Here is a 12,414-nt window from a genome sequence, read left to right as displayed (position 1 = left end):
CTACTGAGCTAAATGACATAATTAAATTTGCTTTAAAATAGGTGTTGTTTTGAATGCACTGTAGAAAGCTGGGGTTTCTTATTCATACTCATGCAAAACTGGCTAAGCACTCTGATTAACATAGGGCCACCTTCCAGAATCCATGTTTAATGTAGTGTATGTTAAAGCTGTGGTTCTTAATCTGTGGCCCGGGGACCGCTGGTGGTCCGAAAGCCTACTCAGGGGGTCTCTGACTGCTTGGAAAATTTAATAATATTAACAGATGAATAAAGTGTATATAAATGAAGAAGCAAAATGTACAACTAAATTGTTTAAAATGTTCTGTAAATGTGAAGGAATCTGAAAGTGTAAGGTAAAATTTAAGTTAGTATCCTCAGATTGATTCATGGTAGCAGTGCAAGTGCATGAAAAATACCTTATTAATATTAAAATGTTGATTGATTTATATTTGTTATGAATCAAATAATATATCTAATCATTCGTGTATTTGTATGATGAATTGTTCTGTATATCTTGAGTATTGTTTTTCAGTTCAAATCATCCACAGTTCTTAGGCGGGAATTTTCTTGAAAACTCTTGAATATAAATCTCAAAACTTAGGTGGCTTTACAAGCATAAATTACACATTTTGAGTCACAGAATCAGTACTTTTTATTGTTATGATCGAAAATTCCAATTATTCATATGCAAACCTCCACCTCACTGAGTACGTTTGTGCTATGGGAGGTAAAATATTTAAGAGAATGGTCTTTTGAGTTGTTGTCATGCAAACTCTAGTAGTCATCCACAAAACCCTGAATTTGTTGGTATTCACAAGTTTTTCTGTAATACTTCTCGCTTTGTAAACAAATGGACATCTAAGCTTAAATGTGTTTCTATTCTGAGAAAAGGAAGGGAAACCATGCATAATAGAGTCAGGATTTCTACACTGGGAAAAGTATTGTCCCTTGACAAGATTTCTCAAAGATCGCACTACATTGTGTTTAAAAAAATAATAGTGCTATGCTGCACAACATTATTGTCTATGGACAGCACTGTATCTAAGACATATTGGCCCTCATTACAACCGAGGCGGTCGGTGTTAAAGCTGTGGTAATACCGCCAACAGGCCGGTGGTAAAAAACAAATGGGATCACGACCACAGCGGAAACTGTCAACACAGACAGCCACTTTAACACTCCGACTGCCACGGCGGTAGCAACAAACACCGCGGCGGTCACCACCAACAGACAGGCGGAAGACAATGTACTGCCAACCCCATTACAACCCACCAATCTGCCAGCTTTACTGGGGCGGTACCAACGCTATCAAAAGCACGGTGGAAACAGTGTTTGGAAGGGAAACCACTCACCTCTCAACACTCAATGAAGAACCAGGACGCCATAAAGCCTGAGTTACAGGTCCTGCCCATGATGGTCTACCTCCTCATACACGAGGAATATCAAAGGCAGCGCGACGACCACAGTGAGTACTGCACCTAGCACACAGGGGAGGGGGTAAGGAAAAAGAGAGTGACACACACATGCAACATGCAACACCCCCACCTCCACCCTCACCCACAACACCATACACACAAACACATGCAGCAACAGTGCATTTACACCCCGTAACCCCCTCGAAGAACGTAAGGATAAAAAGGAATAGAGTCTAATCAGTGATACATTAGAAATAGGCAGAAATACGTAACAAATAGAAAAACAGTATTTACAAATATTTACAATATGTACAGAAGGCCGAACATTGTCCTTTGCAAATGTCCGTGGGCCACTAGGCCAAAAATCATGGGTCAAGCCCACACTTGACTCCTGCCTCAATAAGGAGAGAACACTACAGGGGCATCAGGTTGTAAACACACAGGCACCTCAGCGGGATGGGGAAGGGTGGGGGCACCACAGCCGGAAGATGGAATAACGCCACTGCTCCTCGAGGGGGCTCCATGCCCACAGCGATGTTCTGGGTAGTGCAAAGCCACAGTCTCTCAAGTCTCTCAAGTGGGTGGTTTGCCCACTGCTTGGTCCTGGGGAGTGCAAAGCCACAGTCTCTCAAGTGGGTGGTTTGCTCACTGCTTGGTCCTGGGGAGTGCAAAGCCACAGTCTCTCAAGTGGGTGGGTTGCCCACTGCTTGGTCCTGGGGAGTGCAAGGCCACAGTCTCTCAAGTGGATGGCTTCTCCACTGGTTTTGGGGGGGGCTTTGAGTCCGGTGTGCTTCATCCTGCCAAGGATAGGGTGAGTGGATGCATATCTCCACTGGTTCTGGAGGGGGCTTTGTTCCCAATGTACTTCATCCTGCCAAGGATAGGGTGAGTGGATGCCTATCTCCACTGGTTCTGGAGGGGGCTTTGCGCCCAGTGATGCAGCATTTGAGGTGTGGCAGTTCACATTCCCTCACCTGGGTGTCTGAGGCACAAGATGTGCAGGGACGAGGTAGCATGATACTCCATGGAGGCAGGGCCAGACTCCATCCTGCGGCGACTAAGGCTGCAAACTGGTGGTAGTGCCGGTGCTGGTGCTGCCAGTGGTGGTGGGAGGTTCCAGCCTGTCTCCTGCAGCCTCGGACCGATGCACACTGGGGCTGCTACTGCTGGTAGTGGTCCTACTGTCAGCGGTGCAGGTGGCGGTGTTTGCGGCGGGCTTGAGGGGGGATGCTGGCGGTGCTGCCTGTTGTGCAGGTGCCGGTGCTGCCAGTGGTGGAGGGAGGCACCAGCCCATCTCCTGCAGCCTCAGACGGCTGCCCACTGGGGATGCTGCTGCTGACAGTAGTGGTGGAGGTGGCGGTGCTTGCGGCGGGGATGCTGGCGGTGCTGGCCGCGGTACAGGTTGGCGGGCTGTCAGTTCTGATGGTGGCCACCAGGCCCTCACCTGGAGCCTCCGAGACCTGAAGTGCCTTGGCTTGGCTTTTCTGCCCCTTCCTCACCTTGGAAGATGCTGCTGGGACTTTGGGTCTGGCAGATGCAGTTTTGGAGGAGGCCTGGCTGGGTGGGTCGTGCTCCTTGTCCTTGCTGCATGCTGTCCCCTATTTCACCTTGGCAGGTGGCGGAATGGTTTGGTCCTTTGCAGGGGTCGATGGCACACTGGTTGGCCTGACGGGTGCCCCCTTTGATCCTCTGGGAGTTTCAGGTACCACAGCGGACGCCGACTTGGTGGCTGAGGTGCTGGCCTCGGTTCTGCCCACCCTGGCCCGAGGGGAAGGACGGGGGGGTAGGGAACAGGTCAATGTTTGCCAGCAAAAGTTTTTTAGACACACTGGGACGGGAAGATGGAGAGGGTTTGGGAGTGGAGGAAGAGGGAGTGGTTGTAGGAGGTGTCTGTCTGCTGAGTTTGGGTGAAGGTGCATGGGCTGGATGCTGTTGTGAGGTGGATGGCTGTTGGGTGGGTGGGTGCTTGCATTTGTGTACTTTGGGAGGAGGGGTCACAGACACACTGGGAGAGGTCACAGGGGACGTGTGCATGGTTGTGGGGGTGCTGACTGCTCGTGAGGGGTGTGTTGTGATGGGCGTGCTGGTGATGGAGGTAGTGGATGAAGATGTAGTGCATGCAGGTGTGAGTGTAGATGCTACTGGGAGGGAGGAGGATAAAGATGAGGAGAGGGGCACAGTGGAGGCAGTGAATGTTGGTGTGTTTTCATGGGTATGGTGCTTGTGTGAGTGCCTGTGAGGTGAAGTGTGGTGCTTATGTTTGCCTGAGCCACTTTTGTGTGGTGATTTGGGGGAATGCTGGTCTGAAGGTGTGCTTGGGATAGGCTGGGGTTGAGGTGATTGGGTCTGGCTAGAGGAAGTTGGAGGCTAGACACAGGGACACTGGCTGCCATTAGTGCTGAGGCCAATGCCTGAAATGCTCTCTGTTGGACCACCACGCCAGAGTGAATGCCCTCCAGGTATGCATTTGTTTGTTTCAAATGCCTCTCGACACCCTGGATGGCATTCATTATGGTTGACTGCCCAACAGTGGGGGATCTCAGGAGGTCAATAGCCTCCTCACTGAGGGCAGTAGGATTGACTGGGGCAGGGCCTCAGGTGCCTGGGGCGAAGGAGATGCCCACCCTCCTGGGTGAGCGGGCACGGAAAAGACGCTGAGGGGCTGCTGGGAAGGCGGTGCTGGTAGGGGGGTGGGGGCTATACGTGTTGTTGGGGTGGGCACATAGGTGTCCGCCACCGCCAAGGGGCTTCCATCGGAGGAGGAGTCGCTGTCTGTGGTCTCCCCTCCTGTGTCCGTCGTGGTGCTCCCCTCGCCCTCTGTCCCACTGGTGCCCTCACCCTAGGTGGCTTCAGCATCTAGGCCCATGTGGGATACAGCTCCTTCCGTCGCCGGTGCCTCTGCTCCTCCACCAGATGACGCTAATGCACATAAGGACAAGGTGACAAAACAAAAAGGAGGGGAAGAGACAGAGGAAACTCTTGGTCAATGCCAGCAACACCACTACACAACACACAGGGAGCAGCCCTATGCACTAGGCCATGCCCAACCATTTACTAAGACAGTCACCAGCCCATGGGGTACAATGCCTAACGCCAGCATCTGCACACCAAAAACCCACAGGACCCTGCCCAGTAGTAAATGCCCACTTATACTATTGGGGTAGGAGTGCTTCAGAGCCTATCAGTGATGTCATTTGAGATGTCATCAGTGATGTCACTGACCATGTCATGAGTGATGTAATCTGTGAGGGCATAAGCAGATCATTAGTGGAGCGCAAGTTATAGTTAGCTGAGGTAACTATAACTGCTGAATTTCACTGTTTTTGTACGTGTGAAATGCAAGCCTAACTATAACGTCCCTGTAGTAACCTTTGTTTTTTCAGTGAAAAAAAATAAATAATAATGAAATATATATATATATATATATATATATATATATATATATATATATATATATATATATATATATATATATATATATATATGTAACTTTAACTAGTGCCCTTGCCCTAAACAGATTATCATCAGTTATTTTATTGCAACTGTTACAATGATATTATCAATGATGTCTTAGAAGATATCACAAGTCAATAAATATCTGGGTAATTAGCAGTGCATGGCGAGAGTTATAGTTGTAGTTACCTGAAATTGAACGATAAAGCTGAATTTCTATGGTTTTGTGCAGGGAAAATCTGAACCTAACTATAACATCCCTGCAAGCTTTATTTTTTTAGAGAATTTCTAAGGTTTTTTAAATTCTATTTCCTACCTTTAACGACCCTGTAACCTTCGCTTTTTCAGTGCCATCCATTTTTCCTTGCCATCCATTGTCCATGTCCATGCCCCTGCCCCCTCATTACAGCCCTGTGTGGCTGTTAATCTGCCACTGCCCTTCCTGCCTGCCCTGAATAGTTAGTTTGCTGTCCCATCTACCTCCTCACTACCCTCTATTGTCCGAGTCCATGCACCAGCCCCCTCCCTCCTGCCCTGCATGGTCAAATGTTCTGCCATTGCCCTCCATTTAGCTTGAAGTCCCTGCCTACCCCTCCTTTGTTCCCCAATTCAATTCCCCATCATTGCCCTCCTTCTTAGCCTCTGTGCTTAACTTGCTGCCCCCACCCTCCTCTCTCCTGCCCTCCGGTGTCTGTGTTCATATCCCTGCCCCCTTCTTTTTGCCCTCTATGTTCCATGGACCTGCAACTGCCCCACCTATCTACTCTGAGTGTTCTGTTGAGCTGCCACTGCACCCCCAATGGCCTAGCATGGTCAGATGGCTGCCTCCTGTCCCTGCCACCTCCACCCCGCCTGTCCGAATTCCAAGCCTCTATTCCCTCACTCCTGTCCTCCATGGTCAATTTTGCTGCCACTCCTTTCTACCCTCCATGCTCTGTTGTGCTGCAACTGCTCCTCCTGCCTGTCCTGCATGGTCTGTTGTGAAGCCCCTTCCCCTGCCCTCTCTTGTCTGTTTCCAGCCCCTACCCCTCCCTTCTGTCCTCCATGGTCCTTTGTACATGCCCCTTTCCACCTCCCTCATGTCCACAATGGTGGTTGTGCTGCAACTATCCTTCCTTTCTTTCTGGTATGGTCAGCTTGCTGCCCTCGTCTCTTTCCCCTTTTCTGTCTATTGTCCATGTGCCTGCCCCCTCCTTATTGCTTTTCATAGTTTGTTCTGCTGTACTGCCATCCTGCTTGCCCTGTGTGATGTATTGTGCTGCTGCAACCCTTGACGGTTGCCATGTAACGTATGTTTGGTGCCCCTGCCCAACTCCTTCCTGTCCTCTGTTATCCGAGTCCCTGTCCCTACCCCATTCCTCCTGCCCTCCATGATGCAATGTACCATACAAAACAAAACTGAGGAATTGATTTTCCCCATTGACTTACATTGAAAATGAGGAGATTTTAGGCAGGAGACAGATAAAAGTAAGTCCTTTTGCGCTTAAAACACATTGGCAGTCTCCTACCTGAATTGGGTCTGTTGGCATGTATGGCTGTACTGCCACTGCCTCTTCCTTCTTCCCTCAGTAGACTGTTACATTGCCACAGCTTCTCATGTCTGTCCTGCGTGATTGATATGTTTCCCCTGCTCCCCATTCACCTGCCCTCCTTGGTCTGTTGTAGTGCCACTGCCCCTGCCGTCTGCCCAACATGGTCAACGTGTTGCCTCTGCACCCTCCTCCCTGGCCTCAGCTATCTGTGTCCGTAACCTTGACCTCTGCCTTCCCACAGTATTAAAATGAACAACTAGATTGATAACATTCCATATTTATTATAAAAGTGTGGCATGTCTGACGACATCTTGATGTAATCAAAATTGTAATACCGAAAGCATTTCCTTTAGAAATTATAAAAAAATGAGAGGGTCTTATTCCCATAGAAAAAATGGTTATTGCTCTAAAAAACTAAAATGAGAAAATAATTTCTGAGTTCTCAAATAGAGACAAAGAACTTTTGAATTATTTGTTATTGATTTTTTTTATCCAGTTGATCACTTGGATATATGTAACACTTAAAGAAGGTGGCGTTAGGGCCAGAGCTGCAGACTTTGCAACTGGGGAACCAGGTTTGAGTTTCGGTGACAGCTTAACATCCTGTGATTCCGGGCAAATCACTTAATCTAGCTAAGCTTAAAACCAAAATGAATGTTCCTTGTGTAATGTAACTGATCTTCATGTAAAATACTCCAACACCTTTGGCTCACGTCTGAGCTATATACACCTGCAAAAAAACAAAATCAAGGTTTTTGTACACTTCTGTCATTAGGCTGTACTTGGGCTACATTTGGGTGATATTTGTGCTATATTTGGAATTTTCTTTCTTTGGTGCCCATCTTTGGAGACTTATTTATAGTGAATCTCCCTAATCTCCTTATTTACTGCAGTATCCTCAGTAGAAAATGCTTTCAGTTTGCTTCTTCAATTCCATCAAGATGGCATTCAGATGTGCCATACTTTTGACATAAATTCAGAATGTTAGCACTCTAGTTGCTCATTAGATCACTGTAGCAAAGCTGCTGGTCACCAGGGAGTTAACTGGCACTCTGCTGCTGGTGTTGAAATTGCATGTTTCATTCTGCATGCCAGAATGCATTAATGAAATAGAGGAGGTAGATATCTGAGTACTCACTTAAAATGTGTTCTAATCTTTCTTTTAACAGAGCTAACCATAATTTCTGCGACAAAATGAGCCCCCTCATTTTGTTCCTTTCTTAATTAAATTATTAACATTTTCCAGTTTGATTTAATCAAGGTGGCTTCAGATGTACAATAGGTTTGTCATAAGTATGACTGTTAGCACTCTACTTGCAGTCATATTACCAATGATGTCATGGAAGATGTCAGTCATGAGTAATGTAATATGTATGGTAATTAGCAGTGCATGGCAAGGGTGCAAGCTATGGTTCCCACAGGGCACGAGTTATAGTTACTGTTCGCAGCGGTGGATGGCTTAACGTTTAGTCATTTAAATTAAATCACATTAAAAAAAACATAGAAATTCTCTGAAAAAAAACAAAGGTTACATGGACATTATAGTTAGGTTCTCCATTTACGCGCTCAAAACCATAGAAATTCATCAGTTATAGTTAGTTATTTCAAGTAAATATAACTTGCGCCCTTAGGTAACTATAACTCGCGCATTTGCCATGTACAGCTAATTTAATTACTCCACATATTATCTCATTGATGACATCTTCTATGGCATCTTTGATATTATCATCGCACCCTTTGCAATACAATTATTGATAAGAAAACTGCATGCTCAAGGCGCCTTGTAGTTACCTTAGGGCGTAAGTTATAGTTACTTGAAATAACTCTAATCGCTGAATTTGCATGGTTTTGTACAAGTAAATTCAGAACCTAAATGTAACGTCCCTGTAACCTTTGTTTTTTTTGTTTTTTTAAGTGAATATACACATGTATATATATATTTTTTTAAACCTTAGAAATCTCTGAAAAAAATAAAGTTTAAAGTTACATTATAGTTAGGCGAATATGTCAGCAACAATATTAATATTTTGAACTAAAACAAACAAAAATAAAATCACCAGTTCTAATTAGCAGAACTAACTATAATTTGTACTCGTGCCACTTCACATATTACATCATTCATAACATGTTCTATTACATCATTTATGATATAACTGAGGACATCTCAATGACCTCATTGATGACATCACTGATTACATAATTGATGACATCATCCAATAAATGTGTTAGTTTGTTTCATAATTTTCATAGTGATGGATAACTACCTTATTTCTTTTCTACCTAATTTTATTCAACCTGTACCCAGCTAATGGGTGTGTTTACAAAACACATGTGCTTCTAATGAATCATATGTGTGTAAAGGTATTGAACATGTTATAAATCTTTGTACTGAGGAGTAACTCCGTGTGCAGATGACGGGTGACAACTTGTGTCCAGTTCAACACTAGTTTTTTGGTTCTGCAGAAAAAAGTTTCAGGACAAAGATTCTACATAGTAGACGCTATGCATTGTAAGTAGCATTGAGTTATCACACAGAACTTTCTCAGCAGGAAAATGTCTACATAACATAGAAGGCTATGTGCACTAGGCGCTAACATGTGCTTCTTTTGCTTCAGAAGATAGATGGGATATGTGTAAAGGTTTCACCACACAACAAAGGCTTCAGGTAGCATGACCTTTAGTATCCTTAGAACTTGGGCATTTTTTTATAAATAGTGTCTCTTTCGACAAGTTTGACGTAGAGTGTACACTGTTTTAGTAGATACCTTTTAATACTCTGTGGTGTAATTATTAGGGTATCACTGTCTGCAAACAGTGTGGTATAGAGTAAACTCTCTGCATAGAATAAATACTGTTTACAGAACCTACTTTTTTACTCATATCCACTTTATTTCTCACTGTAAATTCGCTGTGAGGGGTTTAATACAAAAAAAGCTGCCCATAGTAGGGCATTGATTTCAGAACAGACGTTGAGTGTCTTTTTGAACTTGGCTTTCTCTGTACAGTTGTATACATTGAACACCATGTACACTGAATGTTTCCCATATAACTGTGGTTGATTGTTAATGTGAAGTAGGCTTCCTGTGAAGTGTATGGTATATTGTTAATATTGCACATAACACACGCTTGCTACGCCTAAGTTGATGGCATAAATGGAGCTTCATATTATTCTGAGCTTTTTTGTACTTACCTTCAGGCCTCTAATGCTAATTTATAGAGACATTTCATTAGTAATGTCCTCAGTTAAGTCATCAATGATATAATTTGAGATGCCATCATTGAAGTTATAAATTATGACATAAACTCTCCTCCCTAGAACGTTTTGGGGTGATTTGTCAAGCGGTGGCTGAGAAAAAAGGGGTGTCCCTCAATGTGAAATCTCTATACATTTCTCATATATTCATATTAGCAGGGCTACAGCAAAAACTGCTAGGCAGTATTACACCAGATTTAGCAGAAAGCTAAATTATGGTCCACAAATTGTCGTTTTTGTGATTTGGTGTAAGTCTGTTCAGTGGTTTCTGAGAAATCAAGGTTACATTTTTATAGATATCTGGACACTTCAGCCCCAATTTCGAGTTTGGTGGACGGAAAACTCCTAACATGGTGGCCTCCCCGGCGACCTCCTCACCAGAACTAATAAGATTTCCCGCTAGGTCAGTGGGTTGAAACCTAAGTTTCCGCCCACTGACCTAGCAGGAAACAGGCTTCAGCATTGTCTCTGGCTCGTATTGAACCCGGCAGAAATGCCGTAGCCTGCAGGACCAATTTAAAGAAGACTATTCAATCCTGATTGGTTGGTTTCAACATGAAAAATATGTTTTGCCAGCCCTTACAAGACTCGGGGAAGTGGTCCCTGTGTCAAGTGAATGAATTAAACAAAATATGTAAAGGGGCAGAGTGGTCACACCTATACCCTAAAGGGCATGGGACAAACCCCTGCCCACAACATGCTGTGGCAGCTGTTGAATGACGCTGGGACATGGACCCCATTGAAATGCATTATAATGAAGGGCAGGTTTTGAGGGTCACAAAAAGGAGCATGCATAAAGGGTGATAACAGGTTTTTAGTTACAATATAAATCATTTGTTGGTGATACCATACTAAGGTGGTCATTCCAACCTCGGCGGTAAAAGGCGCTTACCGCCAGACAGAAGACCGCCATAACATCGCCGCGGTAAACCGCCACGGCCATTCTGACCCACAACAGGCAAACCGCCAAAATACCGACATCCACAAAAGTCCCGCACACCAAAGGTCAGCGATAAACTGGCGATGACCAAACCTCCACCGTCACGCCAACAGAAATACGCCCACACTATCACGACCCACGAATCCACGCGGCGGTCTTTTAACCGCGGTATTCTATTGGCGGTACACACCGCTGCGGTCAAAATACACATACTCGTACAAAACACAACCACATTGGACTATTCGAAATACACACACCTGATACACATACACACACCACTCCCACACACCCAATACAATATAAAACACACACCCACATCACCCACAAACCCCTACGACCAGAAATTCTGAGAGAAGGCGAGAGAGAGACACCACAGTCAACTACCAAGCATCCACAGGCACACAATACCAATACCCACAGAACTTCCACGCACCTCACACAACACACCACTAAATAGCACCCCACCTATCACTACACACTCCACCCCACACATCATCCACACCACCCCATGGCACCTCAAAGACACCCCAGGTTCTCAGATGCTGAACTCAGGGTCATGGTGGAGGAAATCGTACGAGTAGAGCCCCAGCTGTTCAGAACACAGGTGCAGCACACCACCATTGCCAGGAAGATGGAGCTATGGAGCAGAATAGTCGACAGGGTCAACGCTGTGGGACAGCACCCAAGAAATAGGGACGACATCAGGAAGCGGTGGAACGACCTACGGGGGAAGGTGCGTTCCATGGTCTCAAGGCACAACATCGCGGTACAGCGGACTGGCGGCGGACCCCCACCTCCTCCCCCAGATTTTACAACATGGGAGGAGCAAGTCTTGAACATCCTGCATCCTGAGGGCCTCGCAGGAGTCGGTAGAGGAATGGACTCTGGTAAGCCTCATCTTCACTACTTCATCCCCCCCACCCCACCTGCATGCCAACTCATACCCCCACCCTCACCCTTACCCCCATCACAACTACCCCTTGTAAATGTCTCACCATCACAACCCACCCATCCCAAAACTTAGCCCTGCATGCGGCCCCAAAGCATGGACACCCATCACCAAGGCATGCCCAATGCCCAATGCAATGGGCCCATGCCCAATGCACATACCCATCACCACCCCCCCCAAAATGGGTGGGGTACACGGGCACCCACCCATTGCACGCCATTGGCACACACAGAAGCAATAACCATACTTTTATACCCCTGCAGGACCCGAACGCCAGGTCACCGCGCAGGAGGGTCCAAAAATGTCCCCTCCACCCCCAGAAGAGGCCCACAGTGATGACAGCAGCTCTGTCTCCCTGGATCTAGATGACCAGCCCTGTCCATCAGGGACCTCGGGACAGTCGGTTCCCCTCAGACAGGCACAGGCCACAGCAGACCTTCCCCCCTCTGGGAACACCAGCACAGCACCCACCCAGCGGTCCCATACCTCTGTCCCCAGGACACGTCAATCAGCGGTGTGTCCACCACTACAGGGAACCCAGGATAACCCACCACCCCAACAACAACAGGGACTTGGGGGCAGTGGTAGTGGGCACACGGTCCAGGGGACGGAGGCACAGGAACACAGGGGAACTGGGAGGGCTGCTGTGCGACAGGGGGGGGACAGGCCAAGGGAACCCACTCTCCACGAGGCCCTCTCCTCCATCATGGGAGCATACCACCGCTCCCAGGAGACGATGGCTACGGTCCTGGCCAAGTTTCAGGAGACCCAGCGCCTGCAGGACGAACAGTATTTGGGCTTCAGGGAGGAGCTCAGAACCATCAGCTCCGCCCTGGGCACCATCATAGGGGTGCTGAAGGACGTACAAAAGAC

At 46.6% G+C, this 12,414-nt stretch overlaps 1 protein-coding gene across 2 annotated transcripts in view; it reads left to right on the top strand.

Moving 5' to 3' along the window:
- ADGRG4 (adhesion G protein-coupled receptor G4) overlaps nucleotides 1-12,414 on the top strand; it is a 1,350,632-nt gene that overhangs the window by 901,035 nt on the left and 437,183 nt on the right. The gene's annotated exons all lie outside the window — the stretch shown is intronic.

This window comes from Pleurodeles waltl, chromosome 2_1 (genome assembly GCF_031143425.1).
Source record: "Pleurodeles waltl isolate 20211129_DDA chromosome 2_1, aPleWal1.hap1.20221129, whole genome shotgun sequence".
In the NCBI taxonomy this organism is placed as follows: domain Eukaryota; kingdom Metazoa; phylum Chordata; class Amphibia; order Caudata; family Salamandridae; genus Pleurodeles; species Pleurodeles waltl.
This window is presented reverse-complemented; position numbering and strand designations above follow the sequence as displayed.